The 19,702-nt window shown below is 37.7% G+C and overlaps 1 long non-coding RNA gene across 2 annotated transcripts in view; it reads left to right on the forward strand.

Annotated features, from left to right (window-relative positions):
• Positions 1 to 19,702, forward strand: part of LOC103093964 (uncharacterized) — a 37,731-nt gene that overhangs the window by 4,247 nt on the left and 13,782 nt on the right. For both annotated transcript variants that reach the window (XR_472470.3, XR_001624735.2), the window contains exons 2-3: positions 16,097 to 16,146; positions 17,041 to 17,129. This is a non-coding gene — a long non-coding RNA (uncharacterized LOC103093964). The remainder of the gene's footprint in view (positions 1 to 16,096; positions 16,147 to 17,040; positions 17,130 to 19,702) is intronic.

A 19,702-nucleotide genomic window follows, 5' to 3' on the forward strand; every position in this document is an offset into this window, starting at 1 on the left:
CAGGTTTGAATCCTATCTCTCACTTATCAACACATGACCACAGACAAAGATCTGAGTCTCCATTTCCCTGTCAGTAAAGCAAGATTGGACTGGATGGACTCTGAGGTCAGAGAGTGGATTTAATTCTCTCTTTGTTATTTAATTTCATAGTGTATCATGTAGGCAAGATAAAAAGTGTGCCAAGCACTGTACAAAAGCTGGGGAAACAAAGACAAAAACAGGAGTCCTCGCCCTCAAATAGCTTAAATGGTCTACTTTTGTTCTAAAACATCTCTACATCTGGTAGATGCACACAGGGATATCTATTCGCTTGAAGTGGATCATTCACAGACTGATAGATGTACCAGTTATACCTAAATTGAAGTCATTTTTTAATCCTAGATTTATCTACAGAAATAATGATCCTAGCTCTGAACAGAATTCCAATGAATGCAGATCAAGAAAAGTCTGTCTTTGGTACCTCCACAAGCTCATAATGAGGCAGCTAGGTGACACAGGGGAGAGAGAGGGCTGGCCTTAGGGGCAACTAGCCATCTTTCCCCCCAAACCTCCCCATTTCCAAACCAACTATTCTTGTTGAGGGGACCCACCGTTCTCCAATCCCAGGCTCAACCTAGGGATCATCCTTGACACCTCAGTAATCCCCATCCAAGCTGTTGAGCTCTTAATGTCACCTTAGCAACATCTCTCAAATAAAAAGGACCCCCTGAACTCACACTTATTTACAATACACGGCCTGCTGGGGGGTCATGTACACAGTATGGAAGGTAATTTGTTTTAATCCCTCCTTATCTACATAAAAAGTAAAAAGCAAATCATTCTTTTCTAGAATTTATCTACACACATAGCTGAGCCAAACGGCTTGCTTTCTTCACATGCACACACAAAATAAGGCATTCATTTAAAATCTATTGACAGTTTGCCAGGTGGAGAGGAACCTTTGTATTTCCATCCCAAAATTGTAAGGGGATAAATAGAAGCTTTGTATTTCCATCCCAAAATTGTAAAGGGGGTAAATATCTAAAGGGAGGTGGGAGAATGTTAATAATTGTGTATGATATTCTTAGAAGGAAACATGTACACAGTATGAAAGGTAATTCTTAATTTTCCTACCCTTTAGGAGGATTTTCTTTTTCTCTTCCTTCCTTCCTTCCTTCCTTCCTTCCTTCCTTCCTTCCTTCCTTCCTTCCTTCCTTCCTTCCTTCCTTCCTTCCTTCCTTCCTTGCTTCCTTTCTTTCTTTCTCTTTCTTTCTTTCTTTCTTTCTTTCTTTCTTTCTTTCTTTCTTTCTTTCTTTCTTTCTTTCTTTCTTTCTTTCTTTCTTTCTTTCTTTCTTTCTTTTCTTTCTTTCTTTCTTTCTTTCTTTCTTTCTTTCTTTCTTTCTTTCTTTCTTTCTTTCTTTCTCTCTCTCTTTCTCTTTTTCTCTCTCTTTCTCTTTCTTTCTTTCTTTCTTTCTTTCTTTCTTTCTTTCTTTCTCTCTCTCTTTCTTTCTCTCTTTCTCTCTCTTTCTTTCTTTCTTTCTTTCTTTCTTTCTTTCTTTCTTTCTTTCTTTCTTTCTTTCTTTCTTTCTTTCTTTCTTTCTTTCTTTCTTTCTTTCTTTCTTTCTTTCTTTCTTTCTTCTTTCTTCCCTCCCTCCTTTCTTTCTTTCTTTCTTTCTTTCTTTTCTTTCTTTCTTTCTTTCTTTCTTTCTTTCTTTCTTTCTTTCTTTCTTTCTTTCTTTCTTTCTTTCTTTCTCTCTCTCTCTCTTTCTTTCTTTCTTTCTTTCTTTCTTTCTTTCTTTCTTTCTTTCTTTCTTTCTTTCTTTCTTTCTTTCTTTCTTTCCTTCCTTTCTTTCTTTCTTTCTTTCTTTCTTTCTTTCTTTCTTTCTTTCTTTCTTTCTTTCTTTCTTTCTTTCTTTCTTTCTTTCTTTCTTTCTTTCTTTCTTTCTTTCTTTCTTTCTTTCTTTTTTTCTGCCCTCCCTCCCTCCCTCCCTCCCTCCCTCTCTTCCTTCCTTCCTTCCTTCCTTCCTTCCTTCATACCACTAGAAAGTATCTGAAACCAAATCTGAACCCAGGTCCTCCCATCTCTAGGCCTGGATCTCAACTTACTCGAGTCACCTAGCTGCCCACAGAAGGATTTTCTAAAAATAAAATAATTTACTCAGGTGACATTGGCCTCCTTGAAGTTTCTTAAATAAGACATTTTACCTCCCGTCCTGGGAATTTTCTCTGACTTAATTGGCACTGTCCTGTTCTCCATCCTTACCTTTCCTGACTTTCTTCAAGTCCCAGCTGAAATTCTTCTTTTTTACAGGAAGCTTTTCCTGATTCCCCCTTAATTCTAATGCCTTCCCTCTGTTGATTGCCTTCAAATTTATCCTGTCTCTATCTTCTAAATATTTTTTTCCTTGTTTCCTCCCCCATTAGACTACAGGCTCCTTGAGAACAAGGATTGTGTTTCTGCCTTTCTTTGTACCTCCAGCTCTTAACACAGGACCTGGAACATAGTAGACCTTTCTAGGACCTCCTGAAGTAGGGAGGGATTTTAGGCAGGAAGACCCACCAGGAGGCTATCTATTATAATAACTGTGGGGAGGGGGCTTTTCTAGGGTGGAGGCATTGGAGGAGAGAAGGGGCTGTATTTGAGAGATGTTGCTAAGGTGATATCATCAGGTCTTGGCAACAGCTTGGATATGGGGAGTAGGGGGAAGAGTTAGTGAGATGGCAAGGATGACCCCCAGGTTAAGCCTGGAGTACTAGGAAGGTGGTGGTACCCTCAAACAGGAATAGGAATATGGAGATTTGGGAGGAAAGACAGTGAGTTAAGTTTTGAACATGTTGAGTTTAAGATGTCTATTGGACATCCTTTTTTGAGATTTCTGAGAAGAGATTGAAGATTTAAAACTGGAGGTTGAAGGAGAGGTTAGGGCAAGACAGGTTGATCTGAGAATCATCAGCATGGAGATGATCATTAAATCTGTAGGAACTGATGAGATCACCCAGTAAAGCAGGATAGAAGGGGAAGAGAAGAGAGCCTAGGACAGAACCTTATGGGACACAAGTGACCTGGATAAAAATCTAACAGAGGAAATTGAGAGGTAGGAGGGAACAAGTTAGAACAGGTTCTTTAAAACCTAGACAGAAGAAAATATCAAGGAGGAAAGTGACCTGTAGTGTCAAAGGATGAGGATGGAGAAGAGTCCATTGGATTTGGCAAGGGACAATGACAAAGCTTGGAGCTAGGTAACAAATAGCTGAATCAATCCACTGAACATGTATGACTTTTCCTCACAATTTAGCAGATGATTAGACTATTTAACTCACATCTGGTTTATTTAGGCTCATTCTGGAAAACACAGGCAAACCAAATAGGTTTGAAATTATGAATTTATTTCTCTAGAGATAGAGAAAGCATGTGCTAAGTACTTATTATGCTCTAAGCACTGGGGATAGAAATTCAAAAAAATAATTAAAATTAAAAAAATAAAGGAATATAAATTCAAGCCTAAACCCAACCCTCAAGGTTGATGTATAGCATTCAGTGAGAGAATATAAAACATAAAAACAACCTAGGAAGTGGGGAGGGGAGGTAGAAAAGGCTGAGGAGTTCGGAATGGATCTGAGAAGTCAAGTAAGCTGAGCAAGGATGACTGGGCCATTTCCAGAAATGGGGGTCTTGGCCAAGAACTCCCCCATTGAAGAGGGGTTACAAGAGCAAGAGTTAGACACGACTGAAAATGAGTCCAGATTCAGGACTCTCCAAATGGGACACCAAGTTGGTTAGGGCAAAGAAGACTTCCTTTTGTTAACTGGGAAGTGACTTTGAGCAGCTCATTGTGTCCCATCATCAAATCTGAGCTGCTATAATTAAAGGAACCCTCAAGTCCGAGTTTTGTCCCAGACTTTCTTCTCATTTCCTTGTAGAGAAGAGGAAAGATTTGTTACTAAGAACCTGGGGAACTCCAAACTACAAGACCTTTGGCAGTTTTCTGGAATAGCACTTTCTATGAGGATGACAACTAAGAGTAATTTAACTATCTGAAATTAAACAGGAACCCAGAATGTATGTTATCCCTGTCTGGGGAATTGGGGGTGCCCCTGTTACAACCTGGCATGTCTGTGCATACCCTCTATAAAGACTCTGTGATTCCAGGCAAGTCATTTAATCTTTGTGTGTCTAAATTTCCTCATCTGACAAATAAGGATTATATTTGACCTCAAAGTTTCCTTTTAACTCTAAATCTATGATCCTTTGAGCCTGTGTGCGTAAATAAACATAAACAGATATATGCACAAATAATTTCCTGTTTCGTTTATCTGATTAAAAATGTGAATTGAAACAGGAACTGTTCTGGTAACATATGCATGTAGAATTAAACCCCTTTAAGCCTTTTTAAAAAAAAAATTATATAAATCTCACAGAAATATCCTTGAAAAGATAATTTTTTAAAAAGAATTTGAAAAGAAATATCTTTGAAAAGATATCAAATAGGGTGTGGAAGGGTGAGAAGAGGGAAAATCATTCTGGACATGTAATTTCATCTTCTAAAGAAAACAAAACCTTATGAGCAAGAATCCTCCCATTCCTGTGCCATTTTTCAGGCAATCTATGAGGCTCCTTAGGGGGTACAGTCAGGGTAGCTTGAAAGTCCAAGGGGCCAAAGAAGTGAGAAATGTTGAGCTGTGCAGGAGAAATCCCTCAGTTCTCAGATGTAAATTGAGATGTGCACATGAAAGGCAACTGAATATCATTAAGGAAGGCAAATGTTAATTTGTTTAGAGTTGGGGATGTGAACCTAGGTGTCTTGGCACTCCTTCTCAGTCTAGCTCCATGATCCTATCCCATTTGATTTTTGATGATTTGGTGAGCATTTATTTCCCCTCTCCCCCTTTTCTGCCTCCCCAAAAGTTACAGAGGGCAGAAATTTGTTATCCAAATTGATAGACCTTCTGCACTAGGATTCTAAAGCTCTTCTGGTGTTGTTGTCTTCTCTTTCCTCTTCTTCTTCTTCTTCTTCTTTTTTTTTAATCTTAATTTCTGTCTTAGTAACAACTCTAGGACAGAAGGGTAAGAGCTAGGCAAACAGGGTTACTGAGCATGGGAGATAGGATTTGAACCTTTGACTCTAGTGTCAGCATTCTTTCTCCAGTACCACAGACTGAATTTGGCCTGTAAGGATTTGGATACAAATCCTTTTTCTAATCACTTCTCCTGGCCTCAGTTCTCTCATCTACAACATAGGTGATTGGCTAGCCACAGGAATCAGTTAAAAGAATGCTAGATTTAGAGTCTAATGACTTAGAAGGTCCAAATCCTACCATTGCTACTTGTAGAATGTTGAGCAGTCAAGCCATTTGAGCTCTGTTTACACATCCTCTGAAAAATGAAGGGGCTGGAGCTTTACATTTATGATCTTCACCAGTATATTCATATAACAATATGAATCCACTTTAATAATATATACTCTTGTTCTGGTTTATTGTTCTTTTCATCAATTCATCCAAATATCACCCCAACGTCCTGGTGTTTTAGGAGCCAAATCAGAAATAGACACATTACCCACTGCTTTTTCATTTGTGCACTCAGCCACATCATTCATTAGTATAGGAAGATTCTTTGGGATTTCATTTTCCATTACCGTTTTTTTTCAGAAGGAATACTACTCTCCTAGAGATAGGTTGCAAAAGAACCAATGGATAAATCTATTTACAAGTTGGAAAAAATGAAACAGAATAGACTACCATGAAAATTATATAAATAAAAAGTAAAAAAAGATATTGACAGCTAGGTATGAAGGTAGATTCTCACTTTCTACCCATTTGCAGGTACATCTTAAAAGCAGCTGCACCTATGAAGACTTTTTGGAAATCATTAAAATCAGATAGCGATGGTAAAATATTCCATTTACAAACCCATTATTTTGTATTGAAAGCAAAATTAAAGAGATAACAGTGTGATTATGAGCTTATAAAATCACAGCCAATATATAGTATTGACCTCAGCTTGAGACAGTAGAGAATGCCTTTTGAATTCAGAACTACAGCCTAGAAAAGCAGCTTGATTCTTCATGAAGGGATTGCTGGCTCTTTGGATATGCTGCTATTGACCAGATAGGATGCAGGAGAAGATGCAGAAGAGCAAATTACTTTTAGGCACTACAGCCTCTGAAATTTCTCTTTCAGTCTCAAGAGAAAAGACTTTGGGTTGCTAAGAATCTTTGGCCTCAAGGATTAAAGGGAAAAAAGTCAGGAGAAAGATCTGGTCTTCTGGGTCTCAGAGAAAAGAACTAGACCAGATGAAAAGCCACAGGAAGCAGATCATATGAGAGGTTGAATGTTGCAGTGCAAGGAAGGTCAGTTTTGGCATTAGGATGGCCAAAAGTCTTCCTTCTGGCATTCTAGTTGTACATCCTTAGGTTAGTCACTTAGCCTGTCAGTGATTCAGGCAATTCTAAGATCATAAATTACTTTTATCTAGGTAGAGGGAGAGGAGTTTCTCCATTAATAAGATCATAAGTGCAGATCTCTATATACTATATCCTCAATCAAAAATAGGGATGGGATTTCTTTACAATTAGAGTTGTTCTAGAGTAGAATTGGCTGAAAGTTTTTGTAGTAGGTATTCTAGCACTGAAGGTCTTCCAAAGCTAGGAATATGGCAGAAGGGATATCTAATTCACCAGAGAGCCTGGGGACTAGTTGACTTTCCTAATCCTGGAAATTGATGATCATATCTACAACAATATTCCATTCTTACCAATGCAACCCTCATCAAGGCTATGGAATCAGGATAGCAAGAAATTCCATTTACTTTCTGCCCTTTTCTTCCATTCAATTCCTCGTGTTTCTTTTGCACCTTTGCTTTGTCAGTTCCTATTGACCATTGTCATTTCTTTTTACTAAAATGGAAAGGGACAAAAAGATATCTTTTATCTTGCAGGCATTCATAACCTAAGATCTGTAAAGATTTCCTCCCCTTTAAAACTATTTCATTAACCAATATTTCAATATAATTTGGTTTCATTGGTAATCCTACATATTTAATTTTGTGCATTGTAAAACATTCTGAAAAGGGATGCCTAGACTATCAACAGGGGTCTATCTAATATATATAAAAAGGATAACAACTTCTGATTTAAAGAATCTTCTCTACCTCAGTGAAATCACAAATCTAGTCTCTATTTCTGCTCTGATCTATACCTTCCTCATTGTTCAGTCACTCTTGAGTTGTGTCTGACTCTTCATGACCCCATTTTGGATTTTCTTGGCAAAGAAACTGGGCGTGACTTGCCATTTTTTTCCAGTTTATTTTACAGATGAGGAAACTGAGGCAAACAGGGTCAATGTTGGTCCCCTTGTAAATGTCTGAGGCCAGATTTGAACTGACTTCAAGGCTGACACTCTATCCACTGAGCCACCTCACTCCCCTCTCATAGTGATCATAGTTTTAGAACCAGAAGGGACCTTGGAGGTCATCCAGTCTTTGTCACACAGGAGATTAAGGAAAGGTGACTTTTGAACTCAAATCCTCCAAACCTCTCCTCAGCATTGTCTTTCACCATAGAGAATCTCTAACTTCCTAGCACCTGGTCATTCTGGTTCAAATCTGTTCAGTATTGGAGCAAAACTGCCAAGAAAGGGCAAATAATAGGACCTGACCTCATAATACTTATCAACGTGCAAAACCTTGGTTTCAAGAATGGGAGAGTTTCATATGGCCTGAAGGAAAATGAGGATATCAAGGCAGGAGAAAATGCTAGTTTTACAGACACAGAATCAAAGACAGTTGATTAACAAAACCAAAACTTTGTATGTTTAGTAGATAGCCACAGAAAATTATCTTTGGCTTGAACAAAGGAGCGCTTGAGTAAAGAGCAGTACTGACCCAACTTTGTTGACCAGCTGCTACACAGGAAGACTCATATAAGTTACTTTCTAATTCTTTATGCCACGCTCAGTGCCATCCTGAGTAACAAACCCTATGTTTGAGATAAGAAAATGTTTTAAAACTTCTGTTTAAAGCGGGTAAAACCAATGCGTCAATCTATGCCCTTCCTTCTCAGACAAGCAAGGAAAAATACATTGTCTTCTACAAGGGAACTCCACCATAGATAAGTCATTCAATGAACCACTTATTCAGAAATCAAAAAATGGAAGCACCGAGAAAGAACACAAGAAAAACTTCCCAGCTTGGTACAATCATGTCCTGAAAAGTGCTCGATATGGAGATTAAATAAACTATAATTGTAAAGTGCTTAACAAAGAGCCTGGCATGTAGTCAGCACTAGAGAAATATTAGCTGTTATTATAGCAAAGGAACTATTATGCTATATTTTATTTGTCATATATTATTACATAAAGTATAATTCTCTTGCTTATTGTTATTATTATTCTGTGAAGCCAAAGGAGCTGGACCTTTGCCGTTTAACTACCATTGAATAAATCAGTTCACCTCTGTTTGCTTCAGTTTCCCCATCTGAAAATGGGGATAATAATACCACCTATCTCAAAAATTCAGAGCTGGGTACTTGGAGGTCATCTTGTCTAACTTCTGGTTGAGTTGTTTTACTACAATAAAAAGTGATAATACAATTTAATCATTCTCCTATATGATATAATATTATTATAATACTATGTAATATATACAATGCAATACAATTACCAGAATATATAATATGGTATATTATAATATAATATTTAATGCAATAGTATAATATTACAATAATAGATAATATTATCACAGTAATATTGTATACATATTACATAATATAATACATAGTAAACATACATAACATAATTCTAATTATATTATATAATAATATAACTATTGCAGTACAATAATAACAAACAAAATTAAAATGATCATAATTGCTAATTTGTACAGCACTTAAAAGTTTACAAAGCACTGGCTGGAAAGGAAAGTGGGAGTCAGGATGGAGATATCCTCATCCCTCTTTCTCTAGCCCAAGGACTATGCCAGACTCTCCTTCTGTCTCTGTCTGTCTGTCTCTCACTTTCTCTCTGTTTCTGTCTTTCTGTCACTGTTTCTGTCTTTCTGTCTGTCTCTGTCTTTCTGTCTCTGTCTCTCCTTTCTCTGTCTCTCTCTTTCTGTCTCTTCTCTCTCTCTCTCTCTCTTTGTTTCTGTCTCTTTTCTCTCTCTCTGTTTCTGTCTTTCTGTCACTCTGTTTCTGTCTTTCTGTCTGTCTCTGTCTCCCCTTTCTCTGTCTCTCTCTGTCTTTCTGTCTCTTCTCTCTCTCTTTGTTTCTGCCTCTTTTCTCTCTCTCTGTTTCTGTCTTTCTGTCTCTTCTCTCTCTGCCTCTCTCTCCTCCTCTCTCCTTCTGTCTTAGAATAGACACTAAGTATTGGTTCTAAGGCAGAAGAGGGGGTAAGGGCTTGGCAATGAGGGTCAAGAGACTTACCCAAGGTCACACAGCTAGGAAGTGACTAAGGTCAGATTTGAACGAGCTTCTTCCTGCCTCTAGTCCTACCTAGCTCTCTATCTCCTACACTACTGGGCTGCCTCTTAGTCAATGGTTTCAAATATAATAAGTAGATTAAAAATGACACATAATCCCTTAAAGTCCTGCATGTTCACCTTTGCAATTCATATCAATTGGCATTTATTTAGCATTTCAAAATCATTCTCTGGCTGAAGACAAGCAATATGGCGCATGCTTGCTCCATCTCTCATACAGAGGATAAGAAATGGGCAGAAGGGGGAAGGGAAGTGGGGAGAGGAGAGACTAAGCCTCCCAAAGCCTGCAAATAACACACTTGTCACATTCCAAGTGCTGAAAATAAGTGTTCTTGCACCTTCCATGTTATTCTCACAACATGAGGTGCCATGGCAAGTTAACAAGGTAATATCTGGGTTTCAACTAGATAGTGAAGATTTTTTAAAAGTTATTCGATATGAAAATTGCCTTGTTTAGAGAGAAGAGAAGCTTTTAAAAACACACTGATGTGTTACTTGATGGCTCATACAAAAGGCCCATTTCCCAAACTCACAGAACCTTAAGAGTTCCAAGAGAACCTTCGGGCCAACTGGCCAGTGCCCCGCCGGACACTCAAATCTCTTCCATGATATCCCCCAACAAGAGATCTCCCGTCTCTGCTCCCAGAGTACCCCTAAGGACGGGGAACTTTCCAGATTCAATCCTTTTCCCTGGCTAATGCTCATAAGTCACTTAAGTGTTTACGTGTATACTGTGTTTTTATGTTCCTAGGGTTAGAGATAGGGACTAGACTTGCCATTTTATTAACATAGCCAGCTCCTGAATGAAATACTCTTTCTTTAGGTGCATAGACTTTGGAAATTCGCCTGAAATTCTGAGAAATGAGATACTCTGCTTGCTCACGGTTACATAGCTGGTGTGTCTCAGAGGTTGGACTTGAACCCAGATCCTCAAAGTCTAGACACCACCTATTACACTATACTGCCTTGCAGTGAGACTTGGATGATTCTAAAAGAGAGAATGAGGCTGATTTTGACCCTGCAACTCTGCCTCACTGAAATCCAATTCAAGTGAGTCAAGACATCACCCCATGATGTCACTGGTCCTTTCAAAAAAACAAAAAACAAAGAAGCAACCACCACCACTTGGGGAGAGAAACTTAGCCAGGCTGGTGAACTTCCAGGGAAGGGAAAGATGCATTTGGGCCAGTATTTGGGAGAGAAACATAGGCTGGACCTATATTTTCCTTAGAAAGGAGACCTCTCAGATGAGTTAACTCACAGGACCAATATTGCTCTTCCCCTAGACTTAGAGAGTAGCCTAGAGGGTAACTGTCTCCTGTAGGGTCACAGGGCCAGGATGACCAAAGGGAGCACAGGCTCTTCTTGGCCTCAAGGCCAGCTTTCTGCCCATTATGCTGACCTATCTCTTCATAACATTTCTGATTATAACATGAACAAATCCTTGTTGACTGAATTCAGTCACTGGCCAGTTCCCATGAACGTTCTTCTTCCATGTTTCATCTTGAAGAAAAGATGATCCTGAGATCTTATATGAGCCAAAAGCAAGCTCTGACACATCCTGCAAACTAGGAAGGCTTTGATAAGAGTCCCAGTGAGGGACCATCCATGCATTTGCCAACTGAGAACCAGTCTAGCAAAATTCAGAGACTTATAAATGGGGATTTAGCCATCCCATGGTAACTCATGAAGACCATCTACTTAGTCAAAGCACCGGAAGGGTGATGATAGGTCTGGACATGGGGGTATCTCCACAGGTGAAATTAGTTCTTGATTCTTGAAGTTCTCAACCACTTGTTTGTTTAACTAATCAATCAATCAATTAGTTAATTAATCAATTGATTTATTAGTCCAACAAATAGTGCTGGAGCCGGTCAGGATCATCGGTGCTTGTGTTCTGATTCTCAATGCATTTGTTTGATCCCCTTTTGTTGGTAGACTAAGGTTAGGGCTTGTTCAGAGACGATGGAGGGGGCAGTGCTTTGTTTCTCCGCTCTCCTGTTTTGTCTGTGATGTTTGAAAAGCATTGGCCAAGCACATTGAGTGATGGAACTAAAGTCAGGAAGGCTTGGTTTCAAATTCTGCCTTTGACACTTAGCCAGCTGTAGTGTTGTTGCTCAGGCGCTGTATCTGACTCTATCTAACCCCATTTGGGGTTTTCCTAGCAAAGATACTAGAATAGTTTGCCATTTATTTGTCCAGCTCATTTTACAGATGAGAAAATTGAGGCAACCAGGGTTAATTAACTTGCCCAGGGTCTCACAATTAGGAAGTGTCTAAGGCTGGTTTTGAATACATCTTCCTGTCTCCAGGCCTGGCACTCTATTTATTGTGCCACTTAGATGCTCCAGACTTAAAGGACTTTCCAATGACTTGGAAGTGTGTCTTGAAATTGTCTTTTGTAAATTGAGGCTCAGCCTTTATCCATTTCTCTCCATAGTAGCCTAGCCCTTACAAATACCTCCAAATTTCCTTTTCTAAAGTAAAGTTTGAATAATCTGTCAGATCTCTCAGAGGTTCAATGGAAAGAATGTTGAATCTGGAGTCAGACAAAATCAGTTCAAATCCTAGCCCTCCCTTGGTATTTTATTTTAATTAATTAATTCATCTATTTGCTTATTTATTAATTTATCTGCTTATTGATTCACTATTTTATCTATTTAATTACGAACTTTTACCAAAGAAATATTTGCTTAAAAAGGCATAATCACAAATATATGTATATATTCCACATGTGGAATCCATCTTCCCCATTGTATCACCTCATAGTTGGGAATGGGGAAGAAAAGAGAAGGGGAGAAGAGAAGCGAAGAGATCTTTGTCCTATTTGAACACTGGGATCAAGCCCAAATAGAAATGGGGGAGATGGGGTGAAAGATTAGAGAGGGGCACTAAAGCACACAGAAGAATTCCTGTGGGTCAAACATCAACTTCAATTTAAAAAAATAACATTACCCATATTTTATTTGTATTCTTATTTAGTTTGTTAACTATTTCCCAATTTCATTTAATTTAAGCCATTCCTTATTCAGCAGTGTTGCCATTATAGAGCACTATCCTCCGATATTTTTTAAAATCTTATTAGGGGGTATCCTTTGCCCCTTTGGGCCTCAATTTCTTCATGTTTAAAATGAAAATTGGACCTCATGCCCTGGGACCTCTTCTAGCTTTAAGATCCTTCCCTTCCCTCTTGAAACTTAAAAATTCTCTCACACACAGTGCCTTCCCTTACCCCTCTATAAACAACGGATGCTTCCAAGGTACCAAGACCCTGCAGGACCCCATTTTATTGGCAGAAAAAAAGACCTTTAAAGCCTTCAAATGTCAAACCCCATCCTTCCTGAGTGATTTTGGAGACCAATGAAGCTTGCTTACTTTCTGTTTCTTTGCAGGTATTTTGTAGAAAACCTCAAGTTTCACATGATTGCATATTTTAGGTTAGAATGTTTCTTTTGAGACTCTTTAAGTGTGTCTGTATTTACTTCCTTTTGGGAGGGGGGGAGTACAGGGGAGTTCCAGCCAGCAATTTGGTGACCTACTATTTACAAATCCTAAAGTTGGCCAAACAACAAGCAAAATCTTGACACAAGTTTGCAAGCCTACCAGCAATTGCCTACCCCTAAACTGAAGAAATTGAGTTCAAAACACAAAAATACAAAAAGAAACCCAAACAAATCAACTAAAACGTTAAAAAATTTAGGGGTTTCTAAAGTTGGAAATAGCAATTCCCTGATTTAACATAACTTATTAAGGGGAGGAGGGGAAGATTCTGAAATTTAGATGACATCTCAATAATAAAATAACATCTTATTTTATACATTTAACATTTATTAAATATGAATATATAATATTATAACATTTAATATGTGTTATAGACCCCTGAGCAGTCTGGGGAAGCCTTTGGACCCCCTTTTCTAAATGTTTTGAAATGAATAGAAATACAAAGAAAATTCTATTGAAATAGTGTTATCCCCAAACAACCATACAAGTTCACAGGTTCCAGGCTAAGAACCTCTGCTCTAGGGACATTAAGAATTAGGAGAAATAGGGCACAATAGAAAGTCCTGGCTTTTATGTGAACACATTCATTTCCCCTGGGCCTCAACTTCCCCCTTTGTAAATATGACAAGGTTAGACTAGATGATCTCCAAAGTTTCTTTCTCTTAACTTTTAATTACCCCTTCTGGCTTTAAATATATGATCTCCTTCCTTCCCCCTCAGCCTCCCTCCCCCTGCTTTTGTTTGTTTCTTTGGCATTTTTTTTTAGACAGAAGCTTAAAAAAATCGAGAAACAGAAATGAGGCCAACTGTGACTCTAAAATGAAAATAATATATAATATATAATAAGTCAATGGGGATTTCCCCCCTTCCTTTAACTTTGTGGAAAAAAATCCCCTCTTAGTTTCTCCTGCAAAAGTAACCTTAAGTATTTACTTCCTTCCATATCATATATACACTTTTACCATGGAACTTAGTCAAATATGTCAAGAGGAGATGCAAGAAAAAGCCCAAATGTCAGCCATCTGTAGACCAGAACTGACATACTTGGGTGGTGGTGGTGGTGGTGGGGATGAAAACACCTCATTTTGTATAACTAAAAATGGGTCCTTGTATACACCACAGAGCCAGCTCCATACCACCCAATCAGGAATTCTATAAATATGTACCCCAGTCACATAAACAGTTTCTTTTCCAATTCTAGATAGCAGTTTATCTTAACTGAGCCAAATCAATTTAGCTTGGGAGAGAAGAGCAGGAGAGAAATGGAAGAGGTAGTTAAAAGCAAGCCCAGAGATGGAGAAGCCTGAACTTTTCAAACAGGCTGGAGCAGGGCCATGTGGTGGATTTCATTTCAACATAAGCAAGAAGGTATCACTCTCCCTTTCTTCTCCCCAAGGAGGGTGAAAAAAAGAGCTTTCTCCCATAGACCTTTCTGGTGGTTTGGAGTTGGGTACATTACAAGGGATACTAAGTGGTCAAATAGACACAGAGTTAAGGTGAACCTTTGGTCAATTACAATGGATACCAACAAGGTAAAAATAGATCAAGTTAGACTGAACTGTGGGTTAATTACAATGGATATTAACAAGGTCAAATAGACACAGAATTAAGGTGAACCTTTGGTCAATTACAATGGATACGATTGGGACTATTACCAGTTACTGAATTTAGATATTAACTTTAACAGTTTTTAACAATACCAACAAGGTAAAAATAGATCAAGTTAGGCTGAACTGTTTCATTAATTACAATGGATATTAACAAGGTCAAATAGACACAGAGTTAAGCTGAACCTTTGGTCAGTTACAATGGATACCAACAAGGTAAAAAAAGACCAAGTTAGGCTGAACTGTGTGTTAATTACAATGGACATTAACAAGGTCAAATAGAGAATTAGACTGAACTGTTGGGTCAGTTACAATGAATACTAACAAAGTAAAATAGACCAAGTTAGGTTGAATTGTTGGATTAGTTACAATAGATATTATTAAGGGAAAACAGATCAAGTTTGGCTGAACTCTTGGTCCTTTCTAGTATCTTTCAGTTGAATAAATTATAATAGATATTAATAAAGCAAAATAGACAAGCTGAAAGAGCAATCCCTCTTTTTTCCTACTCATTAGTTAATCCAAATGCAAGGAAAATGAGTTATGAAGGGTGGGGTATTAGGTGAGAAAAATGAATATAGGTTATAGGTAGGAGTTTGCTGGTAATGTTTAATAGCCAGCATTTTATTTTAAAAAAAAAGTATGCAAGGCACATACATTTAGCCTGAATGAACACCTTCTTCACAATTTTCTTAAGTCTAGACAATAAGCAAAGCAATAAACCAAGCCCCAATTGGTAGCATTTGGGAGTGTAAATGCTTACAATGAAAATTTAACAGTGAGCCCTGAGCGGGTTCCAGCATGTATGGGGATAGCTCAAGCAGCTCATTTTCTGTCTCTAGGCTCTGATGGTTGCAAAACAGAAAAGTAACTCAGAGAAAGCCTCTCTAGTCCCCTGTAGATGCATTATTTGAATTAATTATCTCTTCAGTTTTAAAGGAATGTTCCTTACGCGTACATATACACAAACACATAATTAAAAGAAGAAAGCCAATACAACGATTCTTGTTTTCCTTCTCTCATCCCCATGGTTTAGAAGGATTATTTGCATCTCTCTTGCTTGTTCCTGTCGATTTTTTAAAAGCTGCCATTCAGTTTACTGCCCCCCCCCCAAGTTGCTTAATCATCTTTTTCAGTTTGCCCCAGATCAGACTTTTTGATTTCTAAGCACCTAATGAGTATTCTACTAGAACTGCTCTGGTTCATTGAAGCTACCATAATGGCACCTTCCTAGCTTGACTTTCTGTTCCTTATTCCATAGGGAAAAACTAGCTAAAAAAAGAAGCAGATGATTTTGGGGGTCGCCTCTTGGTTTTTCACAGGGCATTAATACCAGGCTGACTTTGAGGCAGTGGTTTTTAGATGGCTTCAGGCTCCAGCTTGCTCAGCTGAAGACTCTCTGGGATGCCCACCTGATGGGTTAATGAGGAAGAAAAAAAGGATTTTCATCTTCACTACAAGGTCTGTCTGATCTGGTCTACAGATGGCTGACATTTTAGCTTTATCTTGTATTTCTTTTTCCTATTCTGTTTTCCAGATCAAAAAACAACCTACCCAAGATAACTATAGACAATAGGACCCCTTTGGGTGAGTATTCAGCAAAAGACACAATAAAAAATTAAATCGATTAGGAATGGGACTGGAAAAATGACTATTCTATAATTGAATTCATATGAGGGAGCGATCTTTTGGGCCATCAAAAAGGTCACAGTCAGAAAACAGGATTCTGAAAATTACATTTTGAGAACAGTTTTTTTTAAAGTGATGATCCTCTTTATATATTGTCTTCTTTATATATTGTTAGATTGTCAGTTCCTTGAGGGCAGGGGCTGTCTTGATTATTGTATTTTTAGTCCCAACCAGTAGTCCGTTGCCTGACAAATAGTAGGTACTCATTTGATAAATGCTTTATCATTTATTCATGAAGGTTACTGCCCCTATTTGTTGCTTGATTTTTATTGAAGTATTATTTTATGTTATTATAGCTTAATGTTGCCCCCAAAGACTTCTTTTTTAAATAAAAAAATTAATGAACAAAAATCTATTTTCTTTCACCTTTTCACTGCCCCCAACTCCCCCTTTAAACTAAAAAAATTCATTGAAAAAAATCTATTTTCTCTTCTATCTTAAGCAAAACAAATTGCCACATTAACCAAATGCCTCATAGTATATGCCTCAACTCTCATGAAAAATTTTACCACCTCACTCCTTAAAGGAGTTCTTACCCTTTACTTTTTAAATTAAATTTTACATATTTTTCTAAATTGATATATGTCATCTGTTTTACACACATATTGCAATTGGCATCAGAAGATGGGATTCAAATCCCAGAGCTGCTACTTACTCACATGATTCTGGGTAAGTAGCAACAGTTTGGGACCTCCAGTTCCTTCTTTATAAAATGGGGGGATTTGGAGTAGGTGATTTCTGTGGCTATTTCAGTTTAAAAATCTATGGTTCTTTATTATCTTGCATCACAAGGTCTCCTCCAGCACACTGATAAACTTAAGAATGAAATAATGAAAAGAAGATTGAAAGAATCGCTATTTTTACCCGTAATGGAAATCCAAGTAAGTGTCATTTCTTAGTGAAGGGTTGTTCATATGAATAAGCTACATAATTTTTCATAGAAATACAATAGAAATATATCAGAGGAGTTAAAAGATAATATAGTCCCTCTTGCACTAGTTTATAAAGTGAGCTAACTGAGGTCCAGAGAGTTGAAATGAATTTTATAAACAGAAAAAACTGAGACCCAGAGAAGTAAGTAAGTTGCTCAGGATCATGGAAGCAGCTCTTTGAAGGTCCTCTTTGAACTTAAGTTTTTTGCTTACAGATTGATTGGCTTTCCCCCCACAAAATTAGAAACACTAACAGAGAATTGCTGTCATAACACTAGTTTTAAAAATTTTATAAAATTCACCTAATAGTAATTTACAGGTTATTTATATTATATATAAATTCTCTCTATATAACAGATCAATTATAAATGATTTATTATTTATTAATATTATTTGAACCTAGCTTTATGTGCATAGAGAGTGTCTATCCCAACACTGTAGGTCATGATGACTTCAGAGACCCTTTAGGGAAGCTTAAGTGCTTGTTTTGGGTTCACCTGGGTTTCAGGTCCACCCCCAAAATCTTCTGCTTTGAGTTCCCCAATACTGTGTTTTATTGAACATTTATACTTACCTGCCAACATATAATAATATACATTTTAAGCTTCCTTACCTGGAAATTGCCCTTTTCTAGAAATTACCTATGTGCTGGCCACCCAGCTGTTTGTTATTAGATCCTTAGACTCTCAGACCCTCACACCCTCATAACCCCTTTACATCTATATGACATAAACCTCACAGAGAGCAGAGGAGGGAACTACAGCTTTTTTCATGCTCTTTCCTCTGCTGAAATGACTTAATTTTTTCCCCCAAATTCTTTTAGGTTTTGGGGTTTGTTCTCAATGGACATATTCCAGTGTTACTCAACTAACATTTAGTAAACACCTTCAATGTTTTAAATATAATCTGTTCAATTCAATAATTCAACAATTCAGTATTGCATTTCCACCTGATTGAACCTCATGTTGCTTACTAGTAAAATGGGGAAAATGATGTTTGCATTGCATCCTACAAAACCAGGATCTAGTTTCCCATTAGACGACCTCATTTTTCCTAATCTATAAAGTGATGAGGTTGGACCAAATAGCCTCTGAAGAGCCAGCTAGGACTAGATCAATGAGTTCATATCTTTAAAAAAAGAGAGAGAGGGATAAACTGTCTATTGTAGAGATGTTGATCACTGAGGCACCAGCACATTTTGACCAGAGGGCAAGACCAAGATCTTTTTAAGACTGAGAACAGATTTTCCGTGTATACATAAAAGACCATAGGATTATAACTCTAGGGCTTGAAAGGGCCTCACAGAGCATCTCATTCATTCCCCTCATTTTAAATATGAAGAATGTGAATCCCAGGGAGTACTTGTCCAAATTCACATTTAAGATAGTCATCTGGGATCTGGAAGGAATCTAGTGTAAAAATTCAATTATAATCCCAAATAAGAAAAATATTATATTTTAAAGATCATTAGAAATCAAGGAATAAAGAGGATACAAAATAAAAACCATGTGCCCATGGCTGGTTAGCCATTTTCAGATTTTCCCCACCTTACCACCATCACTGCTGATGCTACATCATGCAAAAAAGAGAGAACATTGGAGGAGTTACTGCCAGTTAAGTACCAATAATGTGATCTCACCAATGTGGAGACGCAGGAGAGATTATAGGAAATTTTGGGAAATACTAAGAACTTCTGGGGAATGAAGTCAAAGGTTCAAAACCTCCATTTATATATTAGGAATCCATCATTTACAAGATAAGGAAACTCTAAAGCATCTTGAGAGGTAAAAGAGAGGCAGGTAGTAAATTGCCCAATGTCATGTAGTTATTTTAAAGAGATGGGATTTAATACTAGGTTCTCTAATTTAAGTGATTACCCTAGAAATATAAATTCTCTGAGGGCAGGAACTGCTTTGTCTCTGGATCCACAGTAAATAGTACTTAATCAGTGATTGATGATTAAACAATAAATGTTGAATCAATGATCCTTGATCATTATCCCTCATCTCTACCCCAACATGTTTCATTTAAAACCATCCTACAAATTCAGGCTATTTGTGCCCAGTCAATAGTAGAGTCTTCTGAGCTATGGGGCTGATCAGCCAGTCGGACACACTTGTACATTGACCCCAACTTAGTGGTGCCATTTTGGTTTTCTTGGAGTAGGAAGGACAAAAACTGACTAAGTCTCTTTCTGGGATGAGTGAATCAAGCTTGCCTTGACAAAGGTCTGGTTTTTTTTTTGTTGTTTTTTGTTTTTTTTTTGTATTATTGTCTCTAGGCAAAAACACTAGTCCTTGAGGAGAAACAAATTTCCATGTTTGGTTTCCTTATTTCATAGTTATTCTCTTTATGTCCCTCTCGTTCAGTCTTGCTCAGACTAAACTGCTAGAATCTTTCTTCAAAGATATAGCAGAAAAGCAAACTTGTTGCTGTGGGAGGAAGCTAGGTCTGTGAAGTGTTTCATGTTAACGAGGAAATGCAGATTTCCCATTAGCAGGCAAAATCCTTCATTCCTCAAG

The sequence above is a fragment of the Monodelphis domestica genome, chromosome 5 (genome assembly GCF_027887165.1).
Source record: "Monodelphis domestica isolate mMonDom1 chromosome 5, mMonDom1.pri, whole genome shotgun sequence".
Taxonomy (NCBI): domain Eukaryota; kingdom Metazoa; phylum Chordata; class Mammalia; order Didelphimorphia; family Didelphidae; genus Monodelphis; species Monodelphis domestica.